Source organism: Rhinolophus sinicus, chromosome 17, assembly GCF_057876585.1.
Source record: "Rhinolophus sinicus isolate RSI-liver-muscle chromosome 17, RSI-T2T, whole genome shotgun sequence".
Lineage (NCBI taxonomy): Eukaryota > Metazoa > Chordata > Mammalia > Chiroptera > Rhinolophidae > Rhinolophus > Rhinolophus sinicus.
This window is the reverse complement of record NC_142517.1, coordinates 159,581,148-159,605,236: the sequence shown is the minus strand read 5'-3', so window position 1 is coordinate 159,605,236 and position 24,089 is coordinate 159,581,148. Positions and strand designations below refer to the sequence as shown.

At 38.6% G+C, this 24,089-nt stretch overlaps 1 protein-coding gene across 1 annotated transcript in view; it reads right to left on the bottom strand.

Moving 5' to 3' along the window:
* Positions 1-24,089, bottom strand: part of MYO3B (myosin IIIB) — a 387,431-nt gene that overhangs the window by 297,029 nt on the left and 66,313 nt on the right. The gene's annotated exons all lie outside the window — the stretch shown is intronic.

The window sequence follows — 24,089 nt, the reverse complement described above, 5'->3', positions numbered from 1 at the left end:
TTTGATTCCCACATGGGCCAGTGAGCTGCACCCTCCACAACTAGATTGAAGACAAGGACTTGAGCTGAGCTCCCACTGAGCTGCCGGTGGGTGGCTGGATGGCTCAGTTGGTTAGCATGTGTGCTCTTAAAAACAAGGTTGCCGGTTTGATTCCCGCATGGGATAGTGGGCTGCGCCCCCTGCAACTAGGTTGAAAAAAAATAGCGACTGGACTTGGAGCTGAGCTGTGCCCTCCACAACTACATTGGAGGACAACAACTTGACTTGGAGCTGACGGGTCCTGGAAGAAACACAGTTACCCAATAAAAAAATTTAAAAAGAAAAAGTCTTTGTAGCTTTTGTAGTAGGTACAAAATAAATAAATAAATATATTTTTAATATAACTATAGTATACTTATATATGTAATATATCATAAATACTTATAATTATATAATTATATTAAAATATATATTAAACATATATATCAAACCTTGTCCCTCAAGAATACAGAATGCTCTATTGTAAAAACTATGTATGGTTTCAGATGGGTACTAGACTTATCAGGGTGATCACTTTGAAAGGTATATCAATGTCTAGTAACTAAGTTATACACCTGAAACTATTATAATATTGCACGTCAACTGTAACTGGAAAACAAATCCATTTAGAAAAAGAAAGAAAAATACAGAATGCTCCTTTTTTCAAGCTCCCCTGCAGCATTCACAGAAACTTACACCATTGCTTATTTTTTTGATACATTATATCTGTAAAGGAGTGAGAGAAGTTCAATAAATAACTTCTGCAACCAGTGTATATCTCCTTGTACTTTCTACACTTTGTAGTTTCTGCTTTATGAATATGATGCCATAAATAGATATACTTATTATCTTCATTAAGCAATAGCACCTATTAAAAAGTTCCCTTTTTGGACAAATTTAATGATTTTGGTCCTGAGTTTAATATCATCTAATATTAAGAATACAATGTTATAAATTGTTGCTTTATAAAATCTTATATTTTAAAGAAATTAAGAGAGAAAATGAGAAAAATATATTTAACGAATCTTTCACATTAACCCACATCTTTACCATAGCCTGTGCTCTTTATTTTTTCTTGGGGACTTCAGTTACCATCTATTATCATTTTCTTTCACCATAATGACAACCTTTAGTGTTACTTATAAGGCAAGTTAGCTAACAACAAATTCTCCTAGTCGTTGTTCTTCCCAGTCCCAGCCCTTCTCATCCTATTGGTCTTGATATAGCCTTGACTCTCATGTGAGTCACCACTTCCTAGTTCTGTTTCTGCATTGACTATAAAGTATCCAGATAGGAGAAGATACTTGCCAATGATATATCTGACAAGGGGTTAATATCCAAAATTTATAAAAAAAAAAAAAACCTCATACAACTGAACACCAAAAAAACAAACAACCCAATTTAAAAATGGGCGGAGGACATAAAGAGACATTTCTCTAAAGAGGACATACAGGTGGCCAGCAGACATATGAAAAAATGCTCAACCTCACTAATCATTAGAGAAATGCAAATAAAAACCACAATGAGATGCCACCTCAACCCAGTCAAAATGGCTATCATCAATAAAACAAACAAGCGTTGATGAGGATGTGGAGAAAAGGGAACCCTTGTGCACTGTTGGTGGGATTACAGATTGGTGCAGCCACTATGGAAAGCAGTATGGAGGTATCTCAAAAATCTGAAAATGGAACTAGCTTATGATCCAGCAATTCCACTCCTAGGTATCTATCTGGAGAAATCCAAAACTCTAATTCAAAAAAGTTTATGCACTCCTATGTTTATTGCAACACTATTCACAATAGCCAAGACATGGAAACAACTGAAATGCCCATCAGTAGACAACTGGATAAAGAAACTGTGGTACATTTATACAATGGCGTATTACTCAGCCATAAAGAAGAATGAAATCCTACCATTTGCAATGATATGGATGGACCCAGAGAATATTATGTAAGTGAAATAAGTCAGAGAAAGACAAGTACCATATGACCTCACTTATATGTGGAATCCAAAGAAGAGACTATATGAGCAAGCTAAACAGAACTAGACTCAGAGACCTAGAGAAAAAAACTGATGGCTGCTAGACGGGAGAGGGTTGGGGATGGGGGAGAAGGTGAAAGGATTAGAAAGCGCAAATTAGTAGACACAATATCACCAGTGGAATATGAAAGACAGTTTTCTACAGTGTTTCTCGCACTTGTCTGACCATAGAACTCCTTTTTTCTAATAGTTGTTCATATGCCATAGAACTTTGGAAAACACTGTACGACATCAAACTGCCTCACAGGAAAGGCAGGGAAGCCCAGACTGAGTGAGCTTGGAGTCCTCCTTGGAAGCAGCACACTCCTCTGAGCAACCTCCAGCCTTTCTCCAAATATTTCTTCCACCAAACATGATCCTGTCTGCAAGTAGAAAGGGACTCTGGTGATGCGGCAAAGTGGACTATTAGGGTGAGGATAAGGACAGACTGAAATGCACAGATGTGCTTCCTATAAGATCGGGAATCTTCCCATAGTGGCCCTAACTCCATGTTTTTTAAAATGGAGTTTATAGCACATATGCTTCAGAATCCAAAACATCCAAAAAATTTGGTAAACATGAAGATACCCAGACAGTACTCGGATCTGATAAAACAAAAGCTCTGGGAACAGGGCCTGGAGATCTGTATTTTAACAAGCTCATTAGGTGATTCTGCCACAACTAGAATTTAAGAAGCATTGACTTAGGTAATCAACAACAGATGTGAGACACGTTTCCAATTAAATCCCAGTCACGAACCAAAATGAAAATGGCCTAAGATGCATCCAGTGGGGAACTATTTGGTTCCGTGGTAAATAACCACATCTCAATGACACCAGCCTTCCTGGGGATGACTATTCCATGGTCTGTCAGATCTCTTCATTAGGGAACTTCCCTGCTATTCCACCTAAGTAGCTTTCCTTTATTTGATCCAGTTTTCCCCATGTTTTATACAAAGCTGAGTACAGCAGCTATACTCAACAAATAAAAATGCTATATAAACGTCACTCCAGGCTCGTGTTTCCATCCGATTACTCTTAAATGGCCCAGTCTCCCTGCAAAGTGAGAGTCAACCTAGCTGTCCACAGCCAGCTTCTTTAAGTCTCAAATCTTAATTTCGATGAGTAGTGCCATTTTCAAGTCAAGTGTACAGCCATCAATGGCCTCATTCTTGCAAACAGATGGCATTCTCACAGCTCCTCAGCCACATTACAAAAATTGGGACTTAGAGGGCTGTTCTAGATGGAGGTACTTAAGGCAATTGGAATGTGACCATAACTATCATGTCAGTTATAACGCTGTGATTTCCTGGCCTTACGAAAAAGACCACGAACAGGATAACATCGGTACCATGACAATCAAATGGAATGAGCCAAAGCAGCAGGCGAGATTTGGATTGCACATCAGGAAATACCTGCTGACTATCTAGATTATTAGGAAGGGCAAAAAGCTGCCAAGATAGGCGGTACAGTATCCTCTGTAGGTCGTTAAAAAAAGAACTCCAATCTTCTAAGAAGATTTCATGCCCAGGCACAGCCGAGTACACAAAATGACCTTTTCAGATTTTAGAATAAAAATGTTATGAGTATTCAGAAGATGCAGTTAGATATAGTTATTCAACAACAACAAAAAATCTCTTTGGAATAATAAATAATCTATTAGAGAGCATTTGAAGAACTTCAACTGATTTTCCTGGGAATACCTTGGTTTCAGAGGGGGATGTGTGTGTGATCTGAAGCAAAACTGGACTGTCCTAAAAGTACCAGTTGGGGCCTTAAGCATCCAGCACAAATTCCATGCAGTTAATGAGCTCCTGCAAGGAAGAGTTCAGTGAATTGGTCCACCTGAAATAATTAACTTTAAATCAGATACACCCCATGATTTATGCACACATGTATGAATATTATATGTACGGTTGGAGTTTTGAAGGTCGTAACCCTAGGAATTCTAAGTATGAAATACTTGGCAAATTATTTAACCTAAAAATGCAATGACAACCAACAATAATCCTGCGCCCCCTCTTCCAATAATGCTTTGGAATCTTCTCTTAAATAGGCTAGACATCTATAATTTTGAGGTCACATTTGTTGATCTGCCTAGGTCCTGGGAGATAAAGAATGTGACCTTTCTAGCTATCAGTCAGAACCAGAGTTCCAGTCACAGAAAGAAGCGATGGCTGGGGGAACCTGCAGTGTGCGCTGTGGAGTCAGACTGCCTGCCATCAGTTCCCAGTTCCACTGCTTACTGCCTGCACAAGCCTGGGCCATTTTTTAACCGCTTTTTATCATATGTAAATGGGATAGAAACAATATTTATGTTATTGACATCAAATGAGTGTTAAATAAAAATGATTGATGTAGAGCATTAAACACAATGCCAAGCACCAAGTAAACATTCGGTGTTAAAATTGCCGTTATTATTAAGAATTACAAGTAAACCATGAGTCTCTTTAACTAATTCTCCAGATTATGCCTGACATGATATGATAAATTTATGAGGAATCAGTCTTCAAAATAAAGCAGGCTCCCAAGAATTGTAACTTAAAGGCTGCTTCTAATTCCTGAAACACCAGTTTTTTCAGAATCAAAAGAGATGAGGAATTTTGTGCTCCTTATAAATCTTGAGAACCAAAAAATAACAGAATAAAACAGTAAGAACAACAAGATGTGTGTGATCTAAAGCAAAACTCGACTGTCCTAAAAGTATCAGTCGGGGCCTTAAGCATCCAGCACAAATTCCATATAGTTAATGAGCTCCTGCAAGAAATGGCTGATGCTCAATTAAATATGTGGATATTGGTGGACCACCCTCGAGGAGCATTAGGGGGGACAAAATTGAATAATGTTAAGTAACACAGTGATGAGTAACAGTGTGTTCTTTTATGTGTTCTAATTCCAGAGATTCACTCTCAGCATAAGATGCTTCTGCCAACACTTCCCATTCTCGAAGGACTTCCTCTCTTTATCAGCTAACCCAAATCTTACTCTTCCATTAGGACTTGCTTTTTCCCATAGAAATCCAAAGACAGCTACTTTACAATGCATTGTTCCTTACTTGAACCAACCAACCTCCCTTCCTCCCTCCTTCCCTCCCTTCCATACTATAATACTTGAATGCCTACAAACAATATGTAAAACACTGTGCTCACAGATGGCGTTCACATATGTTTGTATATATAGTCCCCCTTTCTTAGCGATATTCTGTGTCCTCCACAAGTTAAAGATCCAGTGAAAACTCATAAGACAAAGCAGTGCAACCAAGGGAATTTAAGGGAGGGAGACAATGCATTGACTAAGATGAGCAAATAAATGGCACTCCAGCCTGTCTGTTGGGGTTGACACTGGGCAGGGTTAAAGTGGGGAGGGAAGCACACTTCCTTGGGAGAAGTGCAACTTCAATATTGCCCTCAGAATCTAGCCCTTTGCAGTGAATTCCTGACAACTGTTGCTTGAATGAATATACGAATTAATGAAATAGAACCACTCATCCAGGGAAACAGGCAAATCAGGTCCTGGTTCAAGGTTATTGAGACATTCTGGGGCGAGATGACTGGCCACAGTACCAGTTCTAGACTGCACATTAAATAAGCATAATAATAAAAGATGAGAGTTGGGAGGGGAACAGCCAGAGGGATGTTGTTTTTCTGGAAAGGCTGTGCGTGTGTGCAGGGAGGGGAGGGAGGAAGCAGTAGGAAGGGAGCATCGTTCCCTCCTTCCCCTCTTATCCTTTAGGCTTCTGGTTCACTAACACCCAATCGAACACTTGTTTTTTTCCTGGGCCAGTAATGAATGGCAGTAATTACCCATGTGGGGCTCTGAGGAGTCACGAGGCAGTTCTGGCTCCCATCTCCTTGCAATTTTGAGCAGTGTGTGTGTGTGTGGGGGGGGGGGGAGTTACCCACTACTATGGAGGGGTGGAAAATAGATTACAATTACATCCCGCTGGCTTTTGAAGACTTGATAGACAGCTGGAGAGAAATCTTCCCTGCAGCTGCCAGGATAAAAGGGTGGCCAAGATGTGAGTGTGGAGAGAGGAAGCGAGGCCATCAGGAGAGGAGGAAACAATACCAAATGGATGTAATACATTCTCAAAGGCGCATTTTTAAAAGATCAGGGTTGCTAAATTAAAAAGGACTCTGGGGTCCAGGTAGCTGGTTGCATATCCGTGGGAAGCAGGTCTCTTTCAGGAACATTGAGTGTTCAGATTCAAAGATGCTATCACTGGATCATACAGAAACAAGATCAGACTTGGACCGAGGCTGGCCCTGAGGACGGGTGTAGCCCACAGCTCCGAGTCAAAGGGCTCAGCTGCGTGTTTCTATGTCTGCATCTGGAAACGCTTTTCTCAGTTACAACTGATTTGTTTCTCCAAGAGGTTAGATGACATGAGTTCCATATTCTCTTCTACTCCACCCCATTATTTTTCAGTCTGTGTGTGAGTGTGGGTAGGGGAACTCGCTTACTTACTGAGTACTATATGCTCGCCATTACGCCACATCTAGGTGTTATCTACGTATCCCTTGTAATGCTCACCACTCCCCTGAGAGGGAAAGTTCATACCCTCATATCACAGAGGAAGAAAGGGAAGGTTAGAGATGTGAAACAACTAGCTCACGGGTGTTAAGTGTCAGGGTGACAACCCAGGCAGGGCGACCTCAAAGTGAGTCTCCGGCCCACCGTGCAGTGCTGGGCCTTCATATGGCCAGAGGTTTGTGGTTCTGTAACTGGCCCCTGGAACTTATTTCTGAACCTATTGAGACAGGTTAGTTAGAATACATGAAGACCTTAGGTATATATTTAGATGGAGTTGTTTGGTGAATCAGTCAGCCTCCAACAAACCCAGGTATCAGGGAATCAAGGTATAAGATTTGGTACATTCCTCAGACTGCTGGAGATCTCACAAGTGTTTCTTAATCTGCTGCGGGCATCTCCTACCAGAATTACACCTTAGCCTCCTACTCACAAAGATAAATAAGAACGTGATTTAAATGAAAACAAAAACAGAAAAGACCTGGCTTTGGAGCAGCTGGCCCAAGTCTAACATGTTTCCCAATACACTGGAGTGTATGCAGATTGCAGGTTGCAGGCCTAAAGGCAGCGGTGAGGTTTCATTTAGTGCCTGACCAAGAACTATTTATTCTTGGACAAGGACAGATAGATCTGGATCACTAAAAGCTTGTGAATAAGGTGGAAGGACAGGAAAGACAAATATGACTCTTCACTTGCTAATGGTCATCCTCCAGGCTAAATGCAATATGGCTATGGTATATTATCCAATCATTCCTGTTATTGAAGTGGCATGTCAAAGCGAGAGACGCAGATCAAATTAGGCATCAAAGATGCAGAAGTGCAATGAGATTTTATGTTTATTTTATAAAATATTCTGCAACATTTTGTTTCTATTACAATCAAAGAACTACAAATTTGGAAAGCAAGAATGCCAATTACTGGGAGTAGAGGAGAGGGGCGATGCTAATATACTTATTACTCTTCTCTAAAGTAGATACCTAGTTGTCTAGGTACTGAATTTCCACAGTGGTTAAGAAAATAAACACCATAGTGACATCACAAACGAAATATAGATAGCTCTTCTATGTATAACTTCCTTGCATTTGCAGATATGTGGGTCTAAAATCCCCACTGGGGAACTCACCAGCTTTAAATGCAACTAGAACTCAGACAATAGCTATAGGTAAACATGCCCCCAAATTGCAGATAAGCATGTTTCTCTGACTAACAGAAATGATTTCTATAGGCCTCTAAACTTCCTGGGAAGGTGGTTAGACGTTCCATCAGTGATCTGCATGGATCACATGATGATGCCAAGTAAAATATTCGGAAAAGTATCCCACATTCTTAGCTAATTGCAAAATAAACATTTCCACTCCTTCCCACCATCTTTCCTTTGCAGGGTTTGCTTTGATGGCATTTTGCCTATTGGTTTAGATCAAACTTAGATCACAATGTAAAAACTGGTTCACTAACCACCAGCAGCAATTCCTTTGTCAGGGAGGTTGGAACCCTTCCTTAGGCATGAGATGACATTTACCCACATGTGGTCAGGGATTTCTTTGTTCAGTACTAAATAGGGACAGTAAGCTCCTACTGAAGGCCAGGGGTCGTATTACATATTAGGGGTACTGTCCTAGTACTCTAATTGCTTACACATTAATCGCAGATAAGTAAATGGACCATTACAAAATGCTGTCTTGGAGTCCCAGCTGGATGAGTCTGAGAAGGGTGCTGTGCCAGATTTTGGCCCCTAGCTCTCCCTTCTTCCAGTCCCAGATGCGTCTTATAGGTATTCACATCATGAAATCACAGCAAACCCTAACTACTCCCTTGAAACATTTGTGACTATGAAAAAAGATGAACACCTGAAGAAACGTACATCTTAGGACACTTGGCTATGTGAGTGGTGGAAAGGGTAGAGAAGAGGGGGTGCAAAAGAATAAGACATTCTGAGCTGCAAGGAAAAATCAAGCCCATGCCAAAATAATACTGACAAATAAAAACAACATTAGAGGACTCACACTTCCAGACTTCAAAACATACTACAAAGCAATAGTAATCAAAACAGTGTGTACTGGCATAAAGATAGACATACAGATAAATGGAATAATATTGAGAGTCCAGAAATAAACTCATATATCTATGGCTGATTGATTTTCTACAAGGGTATCAAGACCACTCAATGGAGAAAGAATAGTCTCTTCAACAAATGATGCTGGGAGAACTGGATATCCACAAGCGAAAGAATGAAGTTGGACTGTACCTTACACCATAGACAAAAATTAACTCAAGTGGATGAACAATCTAAACCTGAGAGCTAAAACCATAAAATTCTTAGAGGAAAAGATAAGAGTAAATCTTCATGAACCTTGGATTTGGCAATGGATTCTTAAATATGACACTAGAAGTACAAGCAACAACAAAAGAAACAGATAAATTGGACCATCAAAATTAAAAACTTTGGTGTTTCAAAGGACACCATCAAGAAAATAAAAAGATACACACAAAAGGGGAGGAAACATTTGCACATCATATATCTGATAAAGATGTAGTATTCATAATATATTAAAAATACAACTCAACAACAAAAAGATAAACAATTAACTTAAAAATGGGCAAAGGACTTGAATAGACATTTCCCCAAAGAAAACATATAAATGCCAAGACACACATGAAAATATGATCAACATTATTAGTTGTTCGGGAAATTCAGACCAAAATCACAATCAGGTACCACTTCATACCCACTAGGATGGCTATATGTTTTTTAAAAAGTGTTGGAGAGTATGTGGAGAAATTGGCACACGCTCGTCCATTGCTGGTGAGGATGTGAAATGGTGCAGCAGCTATGGAAAACAGTTTGGTGGTTCCTCAAAAAGTTAAACATAGAATTACCACATGACTCAGCAATTCCAGTCCTGGGTAAATAACCTAAAGAACTGAAAACAGGGACTTAGACTAATATGTATATGCAAGTTCATAGCAACCCTATTCTCAATAGCTAAAAAGTGGAAACAGCCCAAACATTCATCAATGGATGAATGGATAAACAAACTGTGGTTCTGTAAATATAATGGAATATTATTCAGCCATAAAAAGGATTGAAGTACGGATACATGCTACAATGTGAAAGAACCTCAAAAACATTATACGAAGTGAAAGAAGCCAGACAGAAAAGGCCACTTACTGTATAATTCCATTTATATGGAATATCCAGAATAGATAAATCCATAGAGACGTAATACAAATTAGAGGTTGCCAAGGCTGGAGGAGGAGGGAAATAGGAAGTAACTGTTTAATGGGTACCGGGCTTCCTTTGGGGTGATCAAAATGTTTTGGAAGTAGATAGAAGTGGTGGTTGTACAACGTTGTGAATACTCGTATACCAAATGCCATTGCATTGTTCACTTTAAAATAGTAAATGTTATGTTCTGTGAATTTCACCTAAAAAATAATCCAGTAACTTCAAATTAAAAAAAAAAAAATCTACAGAAATTTCATTCATTCATTCCACAGTTGGGAAGGGTCCATTGGGGGACATACTACTGTGTACCAGGCACAGTGCTGGGGATAAAATGCTGAGTGCCCACGTGCTAGTCTAGTGGCAAAGACAGACCTTAGTCAAATAATCACTTTATGAAGCATAAGTACCGTGAATGAAAGAGATGATTCTAGACTGAGAGAATCAGGGAAGGCCTCCCTGAAGATTTCAAAAATGAGCTCAGAGGTAGAAAAGGTTAGCCAGATTTGATAAGTGAAGTGAGGAAGGAGGGTTCAGGGTGGTGGTGGAGAGAACATCCCATTCAATGGAAACAACACTTGCAAAGATCCTGTGACAGAGGCAAAAAAGAAAGCCAGTCTGTCCTTGGTATTTGAAGGATTTATCAGTAATAGTTTTGCTATTTGCAAGCCATCCATAGGTTATTACATAGAGTAATTTATAATTTTGCAGAGATACTCATTCAAATTGTGAGGCTGTGTGAGTGGCCCTAACAATTTTGTTACTTTCACTATCATATTTTCCTTCAGTGTTGAAGGTGCCCTTAAAATTTTCACATACTTTGTGGCATTTATGGGGGAAATTATATGCCATGGTGGTATACATAATTTCAAAGATCTCAAGAGGTCTCCTTGAAAATATCTAGAATAGTCAATAGAGGGTGAATTTTTGGTGAGTGGGACAGGTTCACCCACAAGATGTACAACTGATGCTTGAACAACACAGGTTTGAACTGCATGGGTCCACTTATATGTGGATTTTTTACAGTAAACACTACAAATGTATTTTTTCTTCCTTATGATTTTTTAAATAACATTTTATTTTGTTTAGCTTACTTTATTGTAAGAATACAGTATATAACATACAAAATATGTGTTAATCAACTCTCTATGTTGTTATTAAGGCTTCCGGTCAACAGTAGGTTATTAATAGCTAAGTTTGGGGGGAGTCAAAAGTTATATGTGGACCTCCAACCGCACAGGGATTGGTGCCCCTAACCTGCCACATTCAAGGGTCAGTTGTATTTTGCTTGGACTGCAGGGCCTTAAAAATAAAACAATTCTGAATGCCTTTGGAGACGGAATGACCTGTCTAGTGTAGCCCCAGGCCCCTCTACTTCCTATTGTCTTATTTCACACCTACAGTTTCCTTACTTTCACTTTCTGCTTGGCCTCTGACAATGTTTGAATTTGTAGCCCCTTCTAAAAGAAGAAGTTGATCAGGGTAGGTTTGGTTGGCTTTTGATGTCTTTCTTGAAGGCTGGGGAGGGAGAGGAGTGTGATAGTCTAATCTGGAAAAGTCTGTCAGAATATGAGAAGGGGTCATTAATCATAATAAATAATTAAGACAGTATTTCTAATACATCAAGGAATAAAAGGATTCTTGAGAGAAGGGTGAGAAATGAAATAAACATAAGTATCTGAACCCAGCCTCCTTGGACTTTGAAGCACAAAGACTCACGTACACTCAGAGTATGCCCAGCACTACCTGAGATCAAGGAGAAGGCAGCATGATCCTTCCACAAGTCAAGATTATTGGGGAAGCCTTGTGTTTTGCACATCCATTGATGTGAACCTTGGTGTGGAGTGTGCAATCTCTACAACAAGGCTCAGGGAGGTGCCTCTGTGCAGAGAAAGAGAGGGAGGTACACGTGTCTTGCTCTCAGCACCATGGCTGCAGAAATAATTATAGGAGGCAATGGTTTCTTTGATTTTTACTTTCAGGTTTCTGCATGCCAGAAAGCCCTCTAAAGGGCACCGCCTACAGCAATTACAGCATCCCCTTGCAATGTTTCTGGAACGGAACATTCATGTTTTCTCAGAAACAGAGTAGTTTATTATCAAAGTATGTTCTGAGACAATGGGGTTCAATAGGGCAAACAAGACTGGAAATAGGAGGCCAGTACATTTAAGTCATTGCTCTGGCCATTCACTCAATAAATATTTATTGAGTTCTTACTACGAGCCAGAGCAGGCTAGACATAGGAGACAGAGAAAAGAGTGACTTCCCATTTCATAGACAAATTATTCCTTCCATCTGTGACAAAAGGGTCTTGCTTTCACACTTCAAAGTTACATGGGGGGATGAGAAGCTGAGGCTAAAATGGAATTTAACAGCTGTAAAGGGTCCTATATATCAGTGATAGTCAATAAACTCTCTATCATATTGATAATAGTAAGAAAGGTAGCAATGGGGTAAGAAAGCTTTTGACTCACTGAACAGGTCCTTTTAATTTTCTCACATTAAAGGCACAATTCACCATCTGTTTCACCCTATTCTGTGGTGAAAGTACATATGACTTTTCCAGTCTGTGCTCAAGAGAAAAGCAGAGACTGTTGGGATGAAACTAAAATAAAAGACCTGGTGAATCGCCTTTGGATGAAATAGTGTAAAAGAAATGTTTTCCCCATTTCCATTTGCCGGGAACACACAAAGCTACTTGCAAATAATAATAATAATAATAATTAATTAATTAAAACAGTTTTTTAGATAGACTATTCAAGTGTACTCTATATGTATTTACACCTAATGACTCTTTTTTCTTTCAATAAGCATTTATTAAGCATCTACTGAGACACCAGGTAGTGTTCTGGAGGACCTTTTTTTTTTAATGGTTTCATTCTCTTTTTTTTTTTTAATTTTATTGGGTAACAGTGTGTTTTTTTCAAGACCCATCAGCTCCAAGGCAAGTCGTTGTCCTTCAATCTAGTTGTGGAGGGCGCAGCTCATTGGCCCATGTGGGAATCGAACCGGCAACCCTGTTGTTAAGAGCACAGGCTCCAATAGAGCCAACCAGCTGCCCCCTAATGACTTTTTATGTACTAAGATGACATCACAGACTTGACTTCAGAAGGATCTGGGCTTGTTTTTCCCCCAAATGATCATTTGTCCATATTGCCACTTAATACCCAGACATATGAGTACAATGGCAGACGGGCTAATGTGGGGTCAGAACTGCAGGAGTCTTCCTATCTCACATGAGGACCATGAGGTCATAAGCGCAATGCTCCAGCCAACTGAACTCTACTTGACAAGGACATTTTGAAAATCACAAGTCAAACTGATGGTCAGTCACCAGTCACTACCTGATAAGCAATTATTTTCAAGATCAAGTTTTTGAATTCAAATAAATTGTATATATACACCTATGGAGTTCATAAAACAATGAAGAAAGACTTCATGTGGCTCTGACTTTAGGTTCTAAATGCTGTGAAGAATGCCCAAAATAATCATTAGAAACTCTGCCACATGCAAATATTTTGACAGTCTTCTCTTTGACAGGTGAAGTCTATGCCCCCATTAAGAAGTAGGATTTATGCCCTCACCCCTGGAATCTGGGTAGGCTCTATGACTGCTTTGACCAACAGAATCTTGTAAAAGTGATATGGTGCCAGTTTTGGAATCCAGACCGTAAAAGAATGGCAGCCTCTACTTCCTGTCTCTTGAAATGCTTTCTCTTGGAGCTTTGGACACCCATATGAGTCCAACTATCCTGATGGAGAGACCGTGTGCATAGGGACAGAGGTCCAGCTGAGCCCAGGCCTCCAGCCGTTCCCACAAAGGCACCAGGCATGTGACTGAAGGAATCCTGGACCCTGAAGACTAGACCAGTTACCAGCAGAAAACCACTGGGTGACCCCAGGTTATGTCATGTGAAATAACAGAGTCACTCAACTGAAATCTGCCCAAATTCCTGACCCCAAAATAATGAAATGTAAATAAAATGTTTGTTGTTTTAAGCCACTAAAGTTTGGAGTAGTTTGTCATACAGCAATAAGTACTTGGAACAAAAGCTTACAGGATCTCAGGACAGGAACTACTTGAGCAATGGGCACAGGCAAGAGAGTCCAAGGAAGGTATTAATTAGCAGACAGAGGGAAGTTCATATCTCTTTCTCCCAATTATTACTTAAGACTTGATATGATGCTTGATGACAAGGTTAGGAAACTAGAAGAGCAAGGATTGGACCAGGACTAAATGATCTTCAATTCTAGTCCCAATGAAACTGCCTCTGACATTATCACGGTCACAAGCCACAATGAATGGCCTCTGGAAGAATAAATGTTGAAAATTAGCCTCAAATATTTTGGAAAAAAAAAACGGGGGTAGGGGTGGGACTCACCCTAGCTAAAAAATACACCTTAAAATAATTAAAACAATGTGGTACTTTTTAAATAACAGAATAGAAAGTCCAGAAACAGACCCATGTAATATGTAATATTTTAGTGTAGGATAAATAGACATTTCAATCATTGGGAAAGAATGAACTATTCTTTATAGTGGTAGAGGATGAACGATGTGTCCTATGGTGTTGGAATAATAGGTTATTCATATTTTAATAAATCTAATTACACTCCTACTTGAATTAATCATAAAAATAAGTTCTATATAGATTAAAAATCTAAATATTCATGTTATCTAAATACAAAACCTCAAATGGTAAAATAAAGAATACTTTTAAAATCTTGAGATAGGAAAGAGCTTCATGAGTATAACATACAATTCAAAAGCTATAGGTGGAAAAATTGATGGATTTAACTACATTAAATTTCAGATTCTGTACAAAAAGGATACCTCAAACAAAATTGTAAGGCCAAAAGAAAACTGAGGGAAAATACCCACAATATATGTATCAGGCAATGAGTTAAGAAACATAATATATTATAGGTTCTACAAATTTGTAAGAATATATAAAAACCCCAATAGAAAAATGGATGAAAAACATGAACAAGCAATTCACTTACATGGAGTACAAATGACCAAAAACACATGTAAATATGATCAACTTTATCAATAATCAGAGTAATGAAAATAAGATATAATTTTTACCAACCATGTTGGAAAAAAATTTGAAGATTGATAATATCTAGTGTGCATAAAAATGTAGGGAAATGGTGTTCTCAGACACTGTTGGAGGAAAATGTAGATTGGCCCAGCCTTCTTTTAGAACAGCTTAGCAACATGTGTCAATATTAATAATAAATATATCTTTTGACTCACAGGTTCTATTTTAACTAAATATCCTACAGAATTCCTCACACCAATACACAGATACACAAATATACACACAATGATATTCACTAACTTGTTTAAAACAGCAACAAAAGAAAAACAACCAAAATGCCCATCGCTAAGAGAATAAACACATTATGAAACGTCTGTACTATGGAATACAACACAGCCATTTAAAAAGAATAAGGTAGAGGTGTATAAGTACTGACAAGGAAAGACATCTTTGACAAAAGTGCTAAAGTGAAGGAAAAGAAAGTTAGTAAAACTAAATGGTGTGATCATATTTGGGTGAAAGAGCAAATTTACAAATGAGTATGTATGTGTATTAATATATATTATGTGCATGAAAAAAAATATAAGTGTGCATAAACACATAAATACAAACATACACCAGAAAAGAGAATATGTCTGGGAAAATATAAACCAAGCTATAATCAGTAGCTACACCTTATACATTTATAGTATTTTGTATTGTGTGATCTCTTTATAACAAGGACCTATTACAATACTTTTATAATAGAAAAACCATCAAAGAAAAAAGTGATAAAAAAAAAGGGGTAATAATGGGTTGAGCCATCTTCTCTTTGTAGCTGTATCACGACACGAAAACTGCCTTCATCCTTGCCTCAGAGTCAATACCTCCATGCTTCAGCTTCCTCCTATAATATGTTCAACATCTGAGAGAGAAACTAGCATGTAAGAGTTGTTTTTGCAGGACCCATTCTGTAAAGCAGTGATTTCAATGGAGGGTGGAAATTTTAAAACCACACGTGCCTCATGCCCTCCAGTTAATACCTTTTCTCCTATGCCTGCCATGGTGTATTGGGGTTTTTATTAGAATGAGCTTCACAACTACAGAAAGTCCCTCCCTCTAATAGGAGTCTGTTTACCCCTCAGGAGTTTCCAGGCCAGAAGAAGGTTGGGAATCATGGCCCTAAGGGTTGGTTAGTTAGTTCCCCTGAAATCCGATGCTGAAATTGGGGCTGCTGCCAATACGTGGGCAGGAATGCTTATTTAGATTATATAGTCCCAAACACAGCTGAACTGATTTCAGTTGTAGAAAACAAGAGAACTAAGTCATTTAGGGTAACTACTTCCATTCCATATAATGTTTTTTGTTTTTTCATTTAAAACTCTCTATAATCATATTAACTAGTTATCAATTGTGTACATTTATGTGTTAACTCTACAAGAAAATACCATGTGGAGTAAAAGTTAAAGAAATACAAGACCATGCAAAAAAATAAAGAGTCTTATTCATGGAATTTTAACTTCAAAACCCTAAGTCACACAGAGCTCATTGTCTAAGGCAGTGTTGCAAGTTTTAGGGACTGGTGAAAAGACTTGCTGTCAGCTAGTCTGCTCCCACACTAGTCTTGCTTCAGGGCTTCAGAGAAGTATCCAAAGCTCACCAACACCTATCTATTCCGAATTTTCCAGTAAGGCTTTCATTTGCCTCCTGCTGCTGGCTTTAATTATCTAGCTGGTGCCTGAGAGGGAAAATCTAGCCTCTTGCTTCCACTCTGCCTGTGTGGCAGCTCTTTGTTGCTTGTTTCCTGTAGGCTTTCTCATCTTGTACATACCCTGACTCACAAAAAGGCCTTGAAATGTCCCCACTGTCACCTTCCGTATGACTGTATACCACACAGTCAGGAAACAGTTACTGGCGATAACTATCATTTGTTATTGCAGGTAGACTCTGAAGATTAGTGCTTAAACCACCCCAGCAACTCCCAATTTTTTGTTTTGCTTGATGGAAGCTGGCATTCTGGCTAAGGGCATTCTCCTTAAAGGAGTCTCCCTCTTTCCCCTTCTGACCATTTTAAACAAAAATGGAACTTAACAGAAGAGTTTGAATGCAGAGAAATTTCTTAGTAACATTCTACCTTAATTTGACGGCATTTTGTGTCTAAAAGTGTATAAAATTAGGATAATCTCTCACCATTATCAATTCAATTTGAGAGACTATGATTCTCTCAAATTTCAGGTAAATCATTTGAGGTATAAAGTAACCTAAAATATCAACATCCCCCAATTCAACATATGAATATACTGGGGGTGACAAAAAAATCTACGCACATGACTCGTACTCATCTTTTGTTACCGGAATATATTGAGTATTACATTGTTAATACAGTTTTTTTCCTTTCTTAAAATGTGTATACATTTTTTTTGGCACCCTCTGTATATCGTTGAGATTCATTTATTATTTAAATACAGGATAGATTCATTGGTCAACTTGGATGGTTTTTCCTAGGATTTCAGTCACCAAAATAAAACGTGGTTGAGTAATTGGTGAAGATAATTAAGGGTCCTGTGGTCTTTATGGTTCAGCTGGGGGATCACCACACACTGACAAGTAGATTGTTTTACCATTCAGGGAAAGTACTCTCATTTTCATCCGGTTGATTTCAGCTCCCGTTTCTAATGGGGCATCTTTCCTGGGCTGGGATGACTTCTCAACAGGCAGCCTGCACAGATGTAGCCTGTGAAAACCTGATGTGCCTACATGCTGGTACCCACCATGGTTTGTCAACTAACTGAAGAAATCCTCTCTTTGTAACTCAGTGCTTCTTCTCTAGATTTGTTTTGAATCTCCAAGAGATCTGGTATGTGAAGATCTGTTTCATCATCGTGCTTAGCTAATTTTGAAAAGAAGAATGTGAAAAACAAAAGCCAAAACAAACTTTAACTCTCAAGTTTTACCAAATAAGTCATTTAAGATGTAATGTGGTGGATTTCAAAAGGTAAGAAAAATACCCTGATGCCATCGTATTTTTATTTCACAAGCACTAGTGATGGAGGAATATTTTTTCTGTGAGTCCCCAAATGATGTAGATGATGTTGGATCTGCCGGCAGTTTCTGGGTGTGGGCTGGGATTGTGTCTTGTGAGACGGATGCATGGAAACACGGACCCAGGAGAGGCAAAGAGTTTTAAAAAGAGGACAGTTTATTGAAAGCAAAGAGTTAGAGCTCCCGAGCGGGAGGGTTCCCGAAAGAGGGTGGCCCCGTGACTGAGGCAAAAGCTCTCACTTTTATACTTTCCCTTGCCTGTTTGGAGAAGGGGAGCTGTTTGAAGAAGGGAACTGATGCCTTCTAATGAAATTTGTCTACCAGGTTTGTTCGGCTTGCCCATCCTAAAGGAATAAGCAAAGTAGCCCACTCTTATCTATCAGATCTGTTCTGTTTGTCAGGCCAAAAGGAATTTTATGATTAACCTCAAGGCCTTGTTACATTTTGCTCTGGAGCAGAAGGAGTGATTTCAAAACCTGGCGTTTTAGGATATGTCTACCTACATGCTAACTATCCTGTATCACTAGTTGATGCTGGCTGCAGACTAGATGTGCCAGGGTGAAAACAACCAGCAGGAATTTGTTTCAATCTTGTTATTGTTTCCTATAGTGGTCAACCCTCCACTTTTTCAACCCCAAAGGTGAAAAGAAAAGGAGAAACAGGTATTGTTGCATTTGTAGCACTAAGTTCCTTATGCCACTCTGGTCCAGCCAGCAAGTGCCTGGATGCCTGATGACTAACCTCCCAAGGAGACAGAGTTTTCCACATTACTACTCCCCAGAGGGACCTGGTTGGGGGCAGAGCTTGGGATAAGCTATGCAGTGTGATAAGGATTTAGAAAATGACATATCCTTAGATTGAGGGTTGTGAGTGAGTCATCTCTTGAGGCCCTAAACCACCTGGTAGGATAGGAAATAAAGGAGGTGCTGCTATGTACTTTATGACTCCCTTCTTTTACTACAGGACCCCCCCCATATCAGTCCTCTAGCATTCAGGCTGACAGAGCCTACACTATCAAGAACATTGCCCACGATGATAGCCATAGATGCCTCATCACTGCACTGTACACCTGAAGCTGAAGCTGAACAATAATGAATGCAACTACAAGTTTATATATATATATATATATATATATATATATATATATATATATATATATATATTTACAAGAAGCGGAGTACAGCATTAGGAATAGAGACAGTGGAAATGTAATGGCTGTGTGTGATGTCAGAGAGATAGTGGATGGGGGAGGGGGGGTTGACATTGTGTGAGGGATATAAATGATAAATGTCTAACTATTACATGTTTTGTGCACCTGAAACTAATAAAAAATAAAAAAATATATAAATATATAAATAAAAAAAGAACATTGCCCTATGAGAGTGGCAGGGGAAAGAGAACATGTGAATTGTTTTTCAAAGGCTTCCACTCAGAAATGCCACGTGTTACCCCCACTCACATTTCCTTGGCCAAAGCAACGCACATAGTCAGACCCAGTTTCAAAGGGGCAGGCGGATGGAATCCAACCAACCCTGCCCCCAGAAGAAGGGAACTGGAATACCAACAGCTACTAATGACTGTCATACCTACACTGCATACCTCCGCGGGGTTCTGAGGACCAAATGAACCAAGATAGGAAAGTGCTTTTAAAAACCACAAGCCCTATACAACAGTGAGTTCTTTTATTAATGACTGCCAAACCACCAAGAATATTCAAGACTTTTGCCACACTAAAATTCGATAATCTCATCCCAACAGTGTAAGTGCACTTTTTTTTTTTTTTTAATATTCAGAAGATGTTTCCTAGGTCTTTAAATCTCATCAAAAATTCCACATAATTCTTCTTCTGATCTAGGAAGATACGTTTATCCTTATTGCCCTCTCCCCACATTCAAAACTTTTTTACCTCTATTTCTGGGATCCCAGAACTGGGTTCATTTGCATTTTTACTCAATGTCCTGGGAACAAAGGAAAAAAGTTGGAAGCTAAACTGCTTGGTTGTTAATTCTGGCCCTAACATTTGCTGGTGATGAAATCTCAGCCAATCTTTCTGAGCCTCAGCTTTCTTTGCAGAATAATGGGAATATTAATAGCGCCTGCCCTGCCAGGGGTTTGAAAGGATTAAATGTACATAATAATATGTAAAGTGTTCACCCCAGTGCCTGGCTCAAAGTAAGCATTTGGTTAATACTGTCTTGTTTCTTTTCTTCTTTTTTTATATAAAAAAGATATTAACTGGAAAGTTATTTTCATGGTTATGGTAACAGTGAAGGTAACTGTTGGGTTAGCTGAGCCAGTGGAAATGTCTTAGGAACACTGGTCATAGAAAATGGGACATGAACCTGCCTTAGTGGATTCATTCATTTAATCAATCATTTAGGCATTTATTTACTATTCTTTCTATTCCAGGCACTGCGCTAAGTCTATGAATCCAGAGATAATTAAGATAATATCCTCCCCTCCATGAGTTCATAATCTAGCAGATTCATGAATGTACTGCTGTTCCAGAGCATAAGAAACATTATAAGTGAGATAAATCCTAGGTGGAGACCAAGGCAGCCCCCAGTCACTAATCATCCAGAACTCCCATGCCAGGTTCTCTTGCCTGATCTATTTTGAGAATTCTAGTCCTTCAGTATAAGGATTTATCTTTCTCATTAAAATGAATATAGCCCTAAGAGAAGAACTACATTATTCTCACTTTCTGCCAGCTCTGTGCAACCTTACTAGGGGTATGATCTGGCTGGTCTCTGGGGAGAGATGTATCCTCTCCCCACTTCCCCCACCCTCCACCCCGTAATCCGGCCATAGGGCCTAATATTTCACTGTCTGAGGTTCATTTATTCAGATCATTCTTTTGGCACTTGGGGCCTATTTTAGAAATAAAACAAATTACTTTTAGAATGATTTTAATTCTCTAGAGACAAATTCCCAGAGAACAAGTCCTGAAAAATACATGACATATATTTATATCACACATGTATAAATACACACATTTATGAGCCTTCATCAAAATTCTACCAATTCTCCAAATAGTATGACGTGATTATCATTTCCTTGCCTCATCATTTTCCCTTCATATATTGTGTCTTTGGTCTCATGATGGCACCTGGGATTGGCTAGAGTTCCCTAAGTGTTAAAAGTCTGCTCACAAGCTATTTCCACAGTACTGCTGCTTACTAATCATGAATAGAGATAAAATATCTTGCAAACAATTTCATTCATCAAACTGATAATGGCAGAAATAAATTGGAGCCTTTCAGTGTTTAAATGTACTCTCTAATTTCTTATTACTCTGTGTATTTCTGGAAACTATTTCTATATACAAACCAAACTGAAAAGTGCTCTTTGCTGCAAAAATAAAAGAATAAGTTTAAGCTGCTTGCCACCCTGGGGATAATCACAACCACATTAAAATGCAGCTTGATGGCTTATCTTTCGTCTCTCCCCTCTATCAGGCAGTAAATTAATTCCTTTCAAGATATGAACATCAATATTCTATTTTTGTAAAAAGTGCCTTTTTTCAATTACTTTCTGGGAAAAGCAAAGTTACTATGGCAATCGCTGAATTTTGCAGTCTGCAGCTTTAGACTACCACTGTTCTATAAATGGGAAGCTATAATTTAGCTCAATTCATTTTACAAGGAATAAGAGAACACCCACATGTTCTTAATCGTCTGTGGCAACAATGTGTGTGTGTGTGGGGGGGGGGTTGCTCAGGGCCACAAAGTGTGGAAGGGGGAATGAATCTTCTTCTAAGGTGAATTTTTATATCCCAGCTCCCAGGAAGTGCCTTAGTCATAACGGATGCCAGATAAGTTTGTTGAAGATGAAGATGAAGAAGAAATTGTGTATTTTCTCATGAATTTCCCCCATGGTTGTTTCCTAGTAATAATCCTATTCAGTGTGTGAAGGAGACCAATTGGTGAGAAGGTTTTGCATTCCTTTGAGCTATGAAGAATTATCTCATGGCTCATGAAGGCCCTGATACCTCCCCATTACAGGGCTCTGCTCAGTTCTATGGACTCCTTTAAATCCCACACAGTGCCACTTTGCAGTTTCCCAATATCTGGAAAACAAGAATCTTCTTCTATGACAGGTCTACACTGATGAGTATAGTGGGGAGGGGGGGAAGATGGGTTTAGAGAAACATTGAGCTTAGTCTTCAACTAAAGATTAGGGAGGAAAATAGCAAGACAAGCCCAAAGAAAATACTATACAGGGAATTTTACTTTTAAGCACAGAAATTAATGAAATAGAAAACAAAGAAATAATAGGATTCACCAAACAAAAGCTATTTATTTAGAAAATGTTAATACATTCTAGTTCTAGGTAAGATGGAGTAAACACATTCTATCTCATCACTCACTGAATGCAGCTACAAAATTTGGACAGAATGCATGGAGAGTTACTTGAGGACTCTGAAAAGTAAGTGAAAACAGGTAGATTGGAAAAAAGACTAGAAATCTAAGTAGCATTCAACCAGTGGTGAATTTCTCCTTTTTTTCCCTCCGTAGCTCCCAGGTCTTAAGGCAGTCTGAAACCCTGAAGTGGATATTGGCATAAACAGAGAAAGCTCCAGGACAATATCCCTAATTCAGGCTTTAGAGTCAAAAAAGGGGCCTCCTGGTAGCAGCTGGCACCTAAAACTCAGAAGGAAGAGAATTTTACTCCTGATCAGAGGGGCTCTGGTCCCCAAAAGGTGGAATGTACCCCTGTTGCTTTTGTTCTTTCTCTATCATCCATCCACTTGGTGCCAGATACAAGTGAGGTCACAGAAAGTGTGTAGCAGAGTCTGGCTGGAAAATTGAAAACTCCAGGAAACCAGACTGTACTGTGGAGATCACAGAGAGAGAATAGCTTGAGAAAGCAACCACATAAAGTTGTTTATGAACTCCTGGACAAACTCCCAAATTTTGCATGTGTGGATCTGCTCCTAAACAGCATATCAAAACCTTTGAGAATTGAACTAAGAGATAACACCCCAGATCCAAAATTGGCCCTTGGGTTGTACACATGCAGGACAGACATGAATAATATTGGAAAGGCTATGAAACTGATGTAAAAATCACCACTCACAGAAGACTGGACAGAACTTTTGGCCTAAACTCAATCAGGTCAATTGCCTACTAAAACAAAAATATTGACACTCTCCATAGGATTTAAACAAACCTGTGCATCTCATATCATCACATTCAAAATGTCAAACATATAATCCAAAATTACTCAGCACACAAAGAACCAGGAAAATCTTGACTCTCATGTGAAAAGACAATGAATAGACATCAACACCAAGATGATACAGATGTTGGAATTATCTGACAAAGACGTTAAAGCAGCTAGTATTAAAATATTCTAACGAGTAAGGGCAAACACTCAAGAAATGAACGGAAAGAGTAAATAACTCTCAGCAACAAAATAGAAGAACATATGGACACATACATGAATAAATGGAAAATTAAGAATTGAAAAATACAATAACCAAATTTTAAAACTCCCTAGAAGGGCTAAATACAGAATGGATATGACAGAGGAAAAAGTCAGTGAACTCAAAGATAAATCAATAGTAATTACCCAAGCTGAAGGATAGAGAGAAAAAAGATTGAAAAGCTATTTTCATTATTATAATTACTAATTATAATTGATAAGGTAATTCACTATTATTGACAAATTGAAGGAGAGAAATAGATGCTCGTCTTAATAAATGTTTAAAAAGCATTTGAGAAAATTCAACCTATTCATGACTTTTTAAAAAACAAAGCTCTTAGCAAAGTAAGATAATTTTTATAACGTGAGAGTATTACCACCAAAAATATTTGTAAAACAGTAGAAGCATTCTCTTAAAATGAGAAGCAAGACAGATCCCTGCTATCACCTCTAATCAACATAATACAAGAAGTAAGCATTAGAACTAGTAAGAATTAATAAGTATTAGAACTAATAAGCAAAAATACCATTTATAATAGTAACAACAAAAAAGTAAGTATATGGGGGCAGCTGGTGAGCTCAGTTGGTTAGAGCGCAGTCTCTTAGCAACAAGCGTGGTGCTCTTAACAAGGTTGCCAGTTTGATTCCCCACATGGGCCACTGTGAGCTGCGCCCTCCACAACTCGATTGAAACAACTACTTCACTTGGAGCTGATAGGTCCTGGAAAAACACACTTAAAATAAATAAAAGTTTTTTTTTTAAATTAAGTATGTAAGAATTATTTTCTTTAAATATGCAAAATATTTA